Source organism: Anomaloglossus baeobatrachus, chromosome 6, assembly GCF_048569485.1.
Source record: "Anomaloglossus baeobatrachus isolate aAnoBae1 chromosome 6, aAnoBae1.hap1, whole genome shotgun sequence".
NCBI lineage: Eukaryota > Metazoa > Chordata > Amphibia > Anura > Aromobatidae > Anomaloglossus > Anomaloglossus baeobatrachus.
In genome coordinates this window covers 527610832-527624964 of record NC_134358.1, presented here as the reverse complement: position 1 = coordinate 527624964, position 14133 = coordinate 527610832, and the positions used below count along the sequence as shown (strand labels likewise).

Below are 14133 nucleotides of genomic sequence, written 5' to 3'. Positions count from 1 at the left end.
AATTATCCCTAGATGATATTTCTTTTTAGTATTATTATATAGAGAAATGGAGCAACCCCTATCTCCAGCTAATGTGGTACTACAAAACCCAGCAGCTCCTCCTCATGTCAGATATAATTCTCAAGTTTCTCTATAGTATAGAAACCACCTACATGCCTCATTCCCACCCCAATGCATTCACTGAAAGACTGTCATGGGTGTGTCACAGGTGACAGTCATGTGGTTTCTGGCAATAGAAGGTCACAGCGTTTGACTACGCAAAATGCTCCCTGACTTTCTATTGTTCCTGCTGTCTGTATTTATTGCTATAGGTAGCTTTCTTGCTGGATTTTCTAGCTTTGGTTGCAAGCAGGTGGCTTGCACTCATCTGTGGTGTTGTTGCTTTAACTTTGCTAAACTTCTACCTGAGTCATCCGTAGATAAGTAGTGTCAGGATTCCTGTGTGCAGAGCATTTTGCCTTGGAGATGCTCTGCTGCACTTTCCTGTGTTACTAAGATAGCAGTGCGTTTGATAGCACAGGATTCCATGTTGGTGCTGATTACTCAGGTGTTCCACATGTCATGATTCCTCTGTGCAGAGCATCTTGTCTTTGGAGATGCTTTGCTGACTTTCCTGTGTTACTAGCTAGCAGTGTGTTTGACAGCACAGGATTCCATGTTGGTGCTGATTACTCAGCTGTGCCACCTTCCTGGTAATTGCTCAGACTTCTTTACTCGCCTAGGACATTGCCAGTTGTATTTTCTGGTTCTGCAGTTGTGCTGTTGGTTTGTGTCTCTGTTATGATCTTTGTTCTCTGACTCCTCTCTGTCTGCTCCCTATTCCTGTCGTGACCTCCTGCTTGTTTGACCTCGGACCGTACCTGACCACGTCTCTGCTTTCTCCCTGAACATATTACGTGCTCTCCTGGACTTCTGACCCTCGGATATCTTCCTGACTACACCTCTGTTTTCTCCTTGTGCTTATACATGTCTTCCTGTTAACAGATCCCGGCTTTCCTGACTATGCTCCTGTCCACACTCCCCGTAAGTAGTGGCTAGCATCACAAATAGTTCATGTATTTTCCCCTGTGAGTCCTCTATAGTTGTTTAGTAGGGTTGACAAACTCATCCCATCCGTTCCCTATTTAGGGCCCAGCACCAGAGATACCTAGAGTCAGGGATTCAGCTCGGTGTATAGGTGCGGAACCCATATAGGGTGGTGAGGGACCCCAGGGACCAGCAGTAGGTTTGGTCACGGATCACAATGTCCCCCTTCCCTAGACACAGGGGTCCCCTTCTCTTACCTTTCGCTGCTTGCTTGGTACTTACCTGTACCTACCATGAGAAAGCCATGAGTTACATTAGCGCCCCCTAGCTACACGTTTAGAGGAAGTCCTGAATTGGTGATCGATTTCTTCAAAACTGTTTAGTAAATTAAGAAAGCCTTTGTTTTTAAGAGGGTAGTCTGCTTTATGAGAAGGGTCCCCCAAAGGTAAACTAGTGGACTGTGTTTTTAATATTGCAGCTTGTCCACATTTACTTCATTGGGGCTAAGTTTCAATGCCAGACGTAGCCATAAAGACAAAAGTGGAGCTGTTACATTTTCTGTTGACAGCTCCTTTAAATATTTGTGTTAGGCTGCATTCACACATCCGTTTTTTGCCGTGCGGCACAATTCAGAAAAAAATAAAACGGATCCGGCGGGTGTTGCTTCCGGTTCCGTTCTTTCCACCATAGACCTGTATTAGCGCCGGATTGTGCCGCACGGCCTTGCGTTGCATCTGTTTTTTGCCGGATCCGGCGTAAATAGCTGATCCGACGTCCAGATGGAACGCTGCTTACAGCGTTTTTTGTCTCCGGTGAAAAACGTAAGGCACCAGATCCAGCGGCATGAGTTACAATGAAAGCCTATGGGCACAGGATCCGTCATCATCCGGCATATGACGGAATCCAATGACGGATACGGTTTTTTGAACTGTGCATGCTCAGTAGCACAATGGATCCGTCAAAAAACGGAACGCATGCAAAAAACTGATGCAGCGGATCAGTTTTTCGCCGCATCCGTTGCATCAGTTTTTTTGCCAGATTGTGCGGACGGCAAAAAAACAGATGTGTGAAAGCAGCCTACGGGTAGGTCCATATTTTCAGTAGGAGTCCGATTCAACAAAACATCAGATCCCATTAGATCCAATGTTATTCTATGAGGCCGTGCACACATCCAAGTTTGTGATCAAGTCTTTTGGAGGAAAAAATTGCGGCTTGTCCGAGTTGTCTCCGTAAATTGGATCACACATGAGTCCATAGAAGAAGATCGGCCCGAATTCAGAGGACATCCGAGTGTGCTCCGATTTTCACGGATGAGAAAATAAAACTGTTTTTGAGACCCAACCCTTACAACAAAGCTGCAAAAAAAAAAAATCAAAAATATACATTTGTTGATTGTGAAAGATAACCCTGGTTCGAGGACACACCTTCCCCGCTCTTTGCTAATTACGCACACCACTTCCTCTTTGGGGGAGGGGAGGGTAAGCTCAAACAAGAAGTGTTACACTGACTCATAAATACTTATATCTAAAAGGTAACACACATGTGTTTTTAGATTCTGCCTTATTCCAGAAAGGACAGCTATAAACCTATAGAAAAGGTAAGGGGCTATCTGCCATGTATTGTCACTACTACGATAACTAATGTCTGGCTATTATTTAGAGAGACTTCATTATCACAAGGGAGAAATTATATTAAAACATGAACTGGTTTCTTTGACTTTGGATATCATCATTTTTATTACATGTTCTAGAAAGGATTCTTTACAGTAAAAGTTATATTGCGATGGAATGCAGAGATTCATCAAAAACATATGATTATCTAAGAATGACTTATTCCAAAATATATATTTCTAGTTCGCAGTAACAATTATGTTGAAATAATACCTCTCCTTGCTGATTAAGATTATATTTTAAAGTTTCCAATGGATTCTTCTGGAAAGGATTCCTTACAGTACAAGTTATATTGTGATAGAATGCAGAGATTCATCCAAAACATATGATTATCTAAGAATGATTTATTCTAAAATATATACTTCATTATGTTGAAAAAAATACCTTTCCTTGCTGATTTAGACTATATTTTATGTTTTAGAAAGGATTCTTTACAGTAAAAGTTATATTGTGATAGAATACAGAGATTCATCCAAAACATATGATTATATAAGAATGACTTATTCCGAAATATATATTTTTTGTTTGCAGTAACATTATGTTGAATTAATACCTTTACTTGCTGATTTAGATTACATTTTATGTTTTAGAAAGGATTCTTTACAGTAAGAGTAATGATGTTTTAGAGGACAAAGATTCATTAAAAACATTGCATGGTTATCCAAGAATAAGATTTTTCTTTAATATCCATTTGTAGTTCATCCTAAGCTTATGTGGAATTTGTGCTTGTCTTGGTTATTTTATATAAATGTGTTTCAGAAAGGATTCTTCATACTAAAAGTAATGGTACTGATTGCAAAGATTAATCAAAAGTGTTCTTAGGAAATTATTGAAAAACAAGATTTTACTGAATATGGATTTTTTTTAACCTACAGTAACTTTATGTTGAAATGGAGCTATTCTTGATGATTTATATAAGTGCCATTTTGTCTATTAGAAAGGGTTCTTCTCAGTAAAAGCTGTAATGTTCTAAATCTGGCCAACGATTAGGGATTTTTGGTGGCTATTTTCTGAATGACTTTTTGCTTAGCTATTCTTGATGATTTATATAAGTGCCATTTTGTTTATTAGAAAGGGTTCTTTTCAGTAAGAGCTGTAATGTTCTAAAGCTTGCCAAAGATTAGGGATTTTAGGTGGCTATTTTCTGAATGACTTGTTGCTTATGCCTTGGGTATTGATTGATCGGAGGCAGATCTGTTATTTTGCATGAAGGAATTACCAGCTTTTGCACCCAAGATGGCAGATCAACCTTACCCCCGATATCTATGTTGAAAAGGTGACAACATATGGCACAAATTGTCTAAATTAACCCTTTCTACTGGCCAAATGTTTTAATATCTGGCCAACGTTAAGGACATTTGCAGCACAAATCGAATCTATGGGGTCGCTTGTGTAACCTATGGGTGTGATACAGATAAATGGATGAATTTTATAAGCACATACAATGGAAATCTGCCATGTGAGCACTTATCCTAAAGGGACACTCCATTTAATTATATGGGGTCATTAAGAATGCAGACTAATTTGGCTTCATTTTACTAATCCTTCTCCACCACAATTATTTTTTTGTACCGTTTTCTATGACAAAACAATATTATATCAGAAAAAAATGAATAATCCGGCAAGTATTATAAGTAAATTTGCTTTAAGGGATGAATAATATTAATTCAGATTTGTGTAGCGATGCAGTAAACAATTACATTATCCCGGGCAATTTTAATCATGAATTTTAAGTGGCATTGCATTTTACATTATTGTTAGTTTGATGAAGTGGATAATTGGTATAATTAACCCTTCAACTATATAAAGAAGGGTTGGAGGAAATATCAAGTGTGGGCACAAATGGAGGACTGTCTGATGGAGGATAGGGTTGGCGGCATGACGTCCATCACTATTATATTTACCAAAGACTATAGGGTGCTTTACACGCTGCGACATCGCTACTGCGATCTCGTCGGGGCCATGGTGTTTGTGACGCACATCCGGCGTCATTAGCGACATCGCAGCGTGTGACAGCTAGGAGCGATGATCAATAATCGCAAAAACGGCAAAAATCGTTGATCGTTGACACGTCGCTCCTTTTCATAATATCGTTGCTGGTGCATGCCGCTGGTTGTTCGTCGCTCCTGCGGCAGCATACATCGCTATGTGTGACACCGCAGGAACGACGATCATCTCCTTACCTGCGTCCACCGGCAATGCGGAAGGGAGAAGGTGGGCGGCATGTTCTGGCCGCTCATCTCCGCCCCTCCTCTGCTATTGGACGGCCGTTTTGTGACCCCGCTGTGACGCAGAACGAACCTCCCCCTTGAAGGAGGGATTGTTCGACAGCGATGTCGCTGATCAGGTATGTGCGTGTAATGCTGCCGTAGCGATATTATTCGCTACGGCAGCAATCACCACATCGTACGAATGATGGGGGCAGATCATATTGCTTGCGACATCGCTAGCAATCTCACAGCGTGTAAAGCACCCTTAAGAGTATCTATGGAGAATACTTCTACCAATGGGGAGGATGAATAACTGTCGGATTGGGTCTTTCCACCTCTGATATGGAAAATATGCCGTATATGACTAGTGTGCAGCGGCACATGGCTTTGGTGGCCCAATTTTTAATTTCTTTATATTGATCATAATATTGGTGAGAATCAACTTTCCTCATCCTTCAAACTTATGTTACCCAAAAATACTATTAAAGGAATGTCAAGAATGAAATTCCCCAAAACGTAATCCAGATACTTCCTAATTGTGGTAACCCCTCATGCTTTAAATATGAAAACTTTATGTAAAACAGCTCTACTTTCCACTATTGCATCCTAAACATGTGTAACTCAAAGTTTCTGCAAAACTGTTAAATATTATATGTGATTTAAACGATAATTAAATAAAATGTAAGCACAATAACTTCTACAGCACAAACCCTGTTTTTCCAAAAATAAGCCCTCCACAAAAATAAGCCCTAGCTTGATATTTAAGAATTTTTGGATTAGGTTTTAAATATAAGACCTACTCCAAAAATAAGCCCTGGTTAGTTAGAGCCTCCAGCACTAGGATATGTCACTAATATCACAAAGACATAACCTAATGCTAGAGGCGCTGGAATAGGGATAATGTAGCTCCCAAATGGTCCTGCCACGTCCTCCCACCATGGCAGGGTAAAATCTGCTCACCCACTCCCGAGTCCCACATCCTGAGTGTTGTCATCTGGTTCCCGCCTCCTGGACACTACTGCTCTATGATGTTTGGTTGGTTGCTGCTCCCAAGTCCTGCTTCCTGAATGCTGCTTTCTGGCTTTCACTTCCCGGCCGCTACTGCGCTATGGTGTGGGCTTTACTGCCGCTCCAGAGTCCCACTTCCTGCCTCCCGAGTGCTGCCTCTTGAAACCCACCAGTTTCAGCCCTGCTCGCTCCCGCAGTAGCAGCCATGTGTGACTTCACAACCATCATTCCCAAGTCTTGCTCCAGACTCCCACCTTCTGCCCCCTACCAGCCGCATAACCACATACAGAAGAGTGCCACTGCCACACAATGTGTTTTAAGAGTACCAGTAAGTGTTACCATAAGAGGCACTGACACTGCACCTTGAGAATGAAAGTTAGGGTTAAGGTTACTAACCAAGGTTACTAACCCCAAAGCTGGCCATACACCTTCAAGCTGAAGCTGGCCATGCACCTTCAAGCTGAAGCTGGCCATCCACCTTCAAGCTGAAGCTGGCCATACAACTACAAGCTGAAGCTGGCCATCCACCTTCAAGCTGAAACTGGCCATCCACCTTCAAGCAGAAGCTGGCCATCCACCTTCAAGCAGAAGCTGGCCATCGACCTTCAAGCTGAAGCTGGCCATCGACCTTCAAGCTGAAGCTGGCCATCGACCTTCAAGCTGAAGCTGGCCATCGACCTTCAAGCTGAAGCTGGCCATCGACCTTCAAGCTGAAGCTGGCCATCGACCTTCAAGCTGAAGCTGGCCATCCACCTTCAAGCTGAAGCTGGCCATCCACCTTCAAGCTGAAGCTGGCCATAGACCTTCAAGCTAAAACTGGCCATACACCTTCAAGCTGAAGCTGGCCATACACCTTGAAGGTAAATTGAAGCATAAATGTGATTGTTGTTCATGGGAAAAAAAAAGCCTTCCCCAAAAATAATCCCTATCCCTAATATAAGACCGTGTCTTATTTTTGCAAAAAATACTGTATATTGGATAGTGGAAGAAACTGACAAAGTTTTTGCTGTGAATACTAACTTTTAAAGGAGTATCTCGGCTTCCTGGGTGCTGGGGGCAGTGACCCCCCTGATGATTGACAGTTAGGATCAGCGAAATGACAGCACTGAGTGCTCTCCTATGAGCACTGAGTCCAAACTGAGCGCTTTCCTATGCTGCAAACAGAATCCCTTTGCCTCTACAGCAGAGGAGAAGTGTAGGTGGCCGGCCAGCTTTAGGCTGCATTTTTTTCACGTTTCTTCATGCGTTTTTGTTGCAGATTTTAATCAATACTGCAAGGAAAAACGCATGCCAGCAAAGTCTATGAGAATTGTGAATTCCTGTGCACATGTTGCTTATTTTTTCTTTGCAGATTTTGTTGCAGAAAAAAGATGCAGCGTGTCAATTCTTCCAGCGTTTTTTTTTTCTGCTGATATAATCCATTGCAACGCTCGATCACTGCAGTGGATTATATCGGTCAGAGCTGCACTCGCAGCACTGACATTTCGCCTCACACACCATGCATCCGACATGGTGTGGGAGGCTCTCCGTAGCTCAGTAACCCAGGGTTGTCATGGTGACGATCCAGGGATGCCATGGCATCGATCGGGTCCCTGTGATCGCATTACAGCGACCCGATCACCAGGGAGAGGTAAGCGATCTTTCTCCCTACCTCCTGAATGCTGTACTCACATTGACCGCAGCATTCAGGGGTTTAAACTGCCGAGAGCAGCATGGGCACCGCTCCGGGCAGTGAAAGCCGGATCTCAACTGTAACATCACCCGGAGACTCGGCGGCAATCGAGGTAGTACAGCGCAGGAAACCAAGCGATCGCCATCACTAAAGCTTCAAAACTTTGTACATACAAGCATCACACACTCTTTGCTAGGATACCGGCCACTCTAATACGGCAGCGGTGGCCGGTAACCTATCCAACGAGCTATAAACTAAAGAATAAAAATTTTTTAACCATACAGGATCTTAAATCAACCATTTTAACTAATATCCGAGGAACCTTGTATACACAGGAAATGTGTTCTGCGATGACAGATTACAGGAGCATTGCGGTCACACAGCAGCCTGGGCTCCGACACACAAGTCATTCACTTGTGAAAACTCCTGCCAATTATATATCAAAAGGCGACTTTTCTATATAATTTGCAATATTTCGCAATCATAATCCTAAAATAAAAATACAAAACGAAGATAAAAAAAAAAATGAATTAAATTGCTTTATATTACGTAAAGGGAACCTGTCAGGTGCAATATGCACCCATAGCCACGAGCAGTTCTGGGTGTATATTGCTAATCCCTGCCTAATTGTCCCTGAATACACTAGCATAGATAAAGAGAGCTTTAGAAAAAGTATTTCTAAACATCCTTTATGATATGCTAATGAGCATGGGGACTAGTCATAAGGGTGTTATATCCCCCGACTATCCAAAAGTAGAAATAGTACCAGCACAAATCCGTAAAACAAATGTTTTCAATTTTATTCAATGCAAAAAGGCATAAAAACAAGAAAGGTAGGTGGATTAAAAATACAAAACTGATACAAATCAGGTACCTGGGGTATCCCACATCATTTTTTTCTTTTATTTATTCCCTATCCACATTTTTGCAGGGCAATTGCCATGCTCTTACCCCATTTTGCTTCCTTTTGCAGCCCCCTTGCCCTTACTACAACCATTTTACAGAAGTTCGAGTCTCCATTGACTTACATGGAGTTCGGGGTCCGTGGTCAAGTCCAGGTGCCAAACCGAACTTTTAACAACTGTCCAGACGAACTTGGCAACCCAGAATTTTAATGGGTCCGCTCATCCCTATTTATCGCCTATCCCCTGAATAGGTGATAAATGTATGATTGATAGGGGTTCGCCCTCTGGAAAATCTAACGATTGGATCTACAGTATATTGATGTCGGAGGCTTTAAAGTCTTATGTGAATTGTGCGGTAGTGCACATGTCTGACAACCTCTATGTTTCCTCCTATGAATTTATGGGAGCTGTAATGCACATGAGGAACCATCTCTCTCATTGCAGTGCATGGCGTAGTGTTTGTGAATATGAACTCTTTTTTTGTGATTGCTGAATTTGCCAACAGATTGATGGGTCTCTCAATCGCCTATCATAAGTGTATCATCTGTTTTTATCACATTAGTCACTATGTGCCATGTAACTTGTGACTTGCTCAGGGCCGTTGTCTTTGTGCCTTTTGATTTTGTAGTTTAAACGTGTTTCTTTCCTCAGGCACTCTAGGGATTAATGTCAATTTCTGTGGCAGCAGCAGACCCCTAAATTCTGCTCAGCTGTTCCTGTTGATTTCCACTGATTACTCTCTGCCTTCAGCAGGAGGTGCTGGTTATTCATCATCATTCTGTAGCTTGGCCCGGATGTGGAAGGACACATTCCTTTTGCTGCTGCTGCTTTGGTTCACTGGTTGTGGGTTGTTTGGAAGTTATCCTTGGGGTAGTTCCTTTCCCTTATTCCCTGTTAGTTCCATTTCACCTCTGTATGTTTCCCCCTAGTTGTTTGTTGGTATCTGTATGTGGTTTTGCCCCTGCCTTTGGGACATTATTGGTGGGGTGTTTCTGGGGTCTCCGTCCCGTTCTGTCCCCTTGGGTGGTGGGTGTGGAGGGGACGTTACCATCAGGGCCAGGACAGGAGACAGGGTGAAGCTGGAGGCTCAGACGTCGCTACTAGGGATGATCGAATACCTCAAATATTCGGCTTTGCGAATATTTGCCAAATAGGTTGCCACTATTCGACTATTCGCGAATATTCGATGCGCAATGTAAGTCTATGGGAAACCTGAAAAACAACTATTCGGGCTTCCCATAGACTTACATTGCGCATCGAATATTCGCATAGCGACGACCTATTCATCGGATATTCGCAAAGCCGAATATTTGAGGTATTCGATCATCCCTAGTCGCTACCCTTACGTGTAATTCTGGGATGAGGGTTAGCATAGGGCTCACCGTTAGTTTGAGGGTAAGCGTTAAGGACCCTCTGTCCAGTCTCTCTAGCTTCCGGTCACGTTGTGGCGCGACAATTCTTTGCACAGGTTGTAAACATTGTTAGTGGAATGAAATTGTCTCTCCAGTAAAGGAGACAAACTCTAGCACAGCGCCACCTATTGGAAGTAGCGATCCTAAAAGTCACAAGTGGATTTTCGACAATCCTTTGCAATATGACTCAGGATATATAAGCCAGATCAGAATCCCAATTTGCAGACACGGTGTTTCGGGGTGCTTGCCCCTCGTCAGTGCAAAGTATGGGGGTGTCTGATCTGGCTCATGAGAAAGCTATGTGGGGACCACGGGGGAACACTATTCTCCTTAAGGAGACTTTGCAAGCCAGTCTGGCTGCCAGGTAAGGGGACTTATAGCTGCAATGCCCCTCTGGGAAATATTCAAATTGTCTCTCCAGTAAAGGAGACAAACTCTAGCACAGCGCCACCTATTGGAAGTAGCGATCCTAAAAGTCACAAGTGGATTTTCGACAATCCTTTGCAATATGACTCAGGATATATAAGCCAGATCAGAATCCCAATTTGCAGACACGGTGTTTCGGGGTGCTTGCCCCTCGTCAGTGCAAAGTATGGGGGTGTCTGATCTGGCTCATGAGAAAGCTATGTGGGGACCACGGGGGAACACTATTCTCCTTAAGGAGACTTTGCAAGCCAGTCTGGCTGCCAGGTAAGGGGACTTATAGCTGCAATGCCCCTCTGGGAAATATTCAAATTGTCTCTCCAGTAAAGGAGACAAACTCTAGCACAGCGCCACCTATTGGAAGTAGCGATCCTAAAAGTCACAAGTGGATTTTCGACAATCCTTTGCAATATGACTCAGGATATATAAGCCAGATCAGAATCCCAATTTGCAGACACGGTGTTTCGGGGTGCTTGCCCCTCGTCAGTGCAAAGTATGGGGGTGTCTGATCTGGCTCATGAGAAAGCTATGTGGGGACCACGGGGGAACACTATTCTCCTTAAGGAGACTTTGCAAGCCAGTCTGGCTGCCAGGTAAGGGGACTTATAGCTGCAATGCCCCTCTGGGAAATATTCAAATTGTCTCTCCAGTAAAGGAGACAAACTCTAGCACAGCGCCACCTATTGGAAGTAGCGATCCTAAAAGTCACAAGTGGATTTTCGACAATCCTTTGCAATATGACTCAGGATATATAAGCCAGATCAGAATCCCAATTTGCAGACACGGTGTTTCGGGGTGCTTGCCCCTCGTCAGTGCAAAGTATGGGGGTGTCTGATCTGGCTCATGAGAAAGCTATGTGGGGACCACGGGGGAACACTATTCTCCTTAAGGAGACTTTGCAAGCCAGTCTGGCTGCCAGGTAAGGGGACTTATAGCTGCAATGCCCCTCTGGGAAATATTCAAATTGTCTCTCCAGTAAAGGAGACAAACTCTAGCACAGCGCCACCTATTGGAAGTAGCGATCCTAAAAGTCACAAGTGGATTTTCGACAATCCTTTGCAATATGACTCAGGATATATAAGCCAGATCAGAATCCCAATTTGCAGACACGGTGTTTCGGGGTGCTTGCCCCTCGTCAGTGCAAAGTATGGGGGTGTCTGATCTGGCTCATGAGAAAGCTATGTGGGGACCACGGGGGAACACTATTCTCCTTAAGGAGACTTTGCAAGCCAGTCTGGCTGCCAGGTAAGGGGACTTATAGCTGCAATGCCCCTCTGGGAAATATTCAAATTGTCTCTCCAGTAAAGGAGACAAACTCTAGCACAGCGCCACCTATTGGAAGTAGCGATCCTAAAAGTCACAAGTGGATTTGCGACAATCCTTTGCAATATGACTCAGGATATATAAGCCAGATCAGAATCCCAATTTGCAGACACGGTGTTTCGGGGTGCTTGCCCCTCGTCAGTGCAAAGTATGGGGGTGTCTGATCTGGCTCATGAGAAAGCTATGTGGGGACCACGGGGGAACACTATTCTCCTTAAGGAGACTTTGCAAGCCAGTCTGGCTGCCAGGTAAGGGGACTTATAGCTGCAATGCCCCTCTGGGAAATATTCAAATTGTCTCTCCAGTAAAGGAGACAAACTCTAGCACAGCGCCACCTATTGGAAGTAGCGATCCTAAAAGTCACAAGTGGAATGATGCCTTTTAAGAGGACCTCTCACCAGTTCAAATGTGTGCAGTTTTTGTTCCTCTTTTATTCTTACTGCTCCCCTGAGTATTTCGGGTTTTTATTTTGTTTGTTTGTTTAAATCGGCCATGGATCTTTTTATCTAGGAATAATTTCTATGGTATTTCCCAAAGCGGCGAGAGAATCCTGTAAGCCACACCCCCTTGCTAAAGACCATAAAAACTGTGCCTAAAAAAAGACCCATATATCTGGAACCATAAGGCAGATTTAAAAAAAAAAAAATCCCAGAATACTAAGAAGAGCAGCCGGAGCAAAATAAGAGCATAAACTGTCCAGTTTTAACCTGGTGATAGACTTAAATTAAAGTGGGTTAGTTGCATGTCCATGTCTATAATGGCTCCATCACATTAAGGGGGGTTGCATTTGTAAAAACCTGTTAAAAATACCATGGATTTCAATGCTCCCTTTAATTTTATTTTTTTTTTTTTTTATTCAAGCATTTTGATGTTTTTTTTTCTTTCATGTAATGGAGCTCTATCGAAAAGGTTTTAGGAAAAAAGCTATTGTAAGAAAAAAAAATAATTCCCAGAGCATGCTGCATTTTTATGTAGATGGAGAGCCACACATAATCACCTCTACAGATATTGATTCTTTTGTTGCACTGCCTACAACTCCAATTCATAAGAGGTACTTTGCACGCTGCGACATTGCTACTGCGATATCGTCGGGGTCAAATCGAAAGTGACGCACATCCGGCGCCGGTAACGACGTTGCAACGTGTAAAGCGTAGATGCGCCGATAAACGATCGCAAAAGCGCCGTAAATCGGTGATCTGTGTAGCGTCGGTCATTTTCATAATGTCGCACCAATAGGAGATACGATGTTGTTCCTCGTTCCTGCGGCAGCACACATCGCTGTGTGTGAAGCCGCAGGAGCGAGGACCATCTCCTTACCTGCGTCCACCGGCTATGCGGAAGGAAGGAGGTGATCGGGATGTTTACGTCCCGCTCATCTCTGCCCCTCCGCTTCTATTGGTCGCCTGCCGTGTGACGTCGCTGTGACGCCACACGACCCACCCCCTTAGGAAGGAGGTGGGTCGCCGGCCAGAGCGACGTCGCTGGGCAGGTAAGTGCGCGTGAAGCTGGCGTAGCGATAATGTTCGCTACAGCAGCTATCACAAGATATCGCATGTGCGACGGGGCGGATACTATCGCGCTCGGCATCGCAAGCATCGGCTAGCGATGTCGCAGCAAGCAAAGTACCCCTTAGTCCTGTAAGCAATCTGGGGGAGGAGGAGAAGCAGAGAACACGACTGATTGGCTGAGAGAGCTGAAGAAGAAGGGGGAGAGGATTTGTACTAAAGTGTGTGAAGGGATTCAGCCATCTTGGAGCAAGGATAAGCCTGTGCTAAGGACTGATAGTTTTGCAACTCTGTGCGAGGGGAGACTGATTCCTGAAGCTGTAACACGATCACACAGGAGGCAAGCGGTTGATAGAATCTTCCCCCCTCCGCCTCCCCTTCTCCACACAACTGAATCCTGAAGCCACACTTTGGAACTCTGACCGACTAAGGATCTGCAAAGAGATTGAGTAATTACTACTGGGACTTGTAGTTCTTTTGCTGGAAAAGTATACTGAAGCAAAAGGCAAAGCAGCACTACAGTGACTTATGCTTCCACTAAGCAGGAGTTGTTGTTTTTATTATGTTAAGTGCACCAACGGTTACAGCAAGTGCACCAACATCTGCGGCAACAGGGCCCCAACCTGGGACTGTATTGTTTGCATAGCTGCAGCCATTTGTAGTTTTATGGTGATTAGATAGGAGTGTGCATGCTGTGATTTAAAGTGGAAGCATCACCCCTAACATTCAGATTCTTTTGCAACTGACATCTTGTACCATTATAGAATATGATTTGTTTGCTGTTCCTTTGTATACCCCCTGCAATTGGCATCTTTTGTCCCCTGTAAATAAACCTGCTAACTGGTTCAACCTCATCTCTTATGAGGTTGTACGGAGCATGGACAGGGGTATCCCTGAGTCGACCCCTGGCAGAAAAGGAAGACCCTTTTGAAATCCCCTATAGTTCCTAGCAAGATTCAGGTGGTGTTGTACCGCCCCC

General features: G+C 43.9%; 1 protein-coding gene across 1 annotated transcript in view; it reads left to right on the top strand.

Moving 5' to 3' along the window:
- The first annotated feature begins 2555 nt into the window (after positions 1 to 2555).
- APBB1IP (amyloid beta precursor protein binding family B member 1 interacting protein) overlaps positions 2556 to 14133 on the top strand; it is a 209269-nt gene continuing 197691 nt past the window's right edge. Inside the window, exon 1 of the mRNA XM_075315539.1 lies at positions 2556 to 2623. The gene's annotated coding sequence lies outside the window, so the exon portion shown is untranslated. The remainder of the gene's footprint in view (positions 2624 to 14133) is intronic.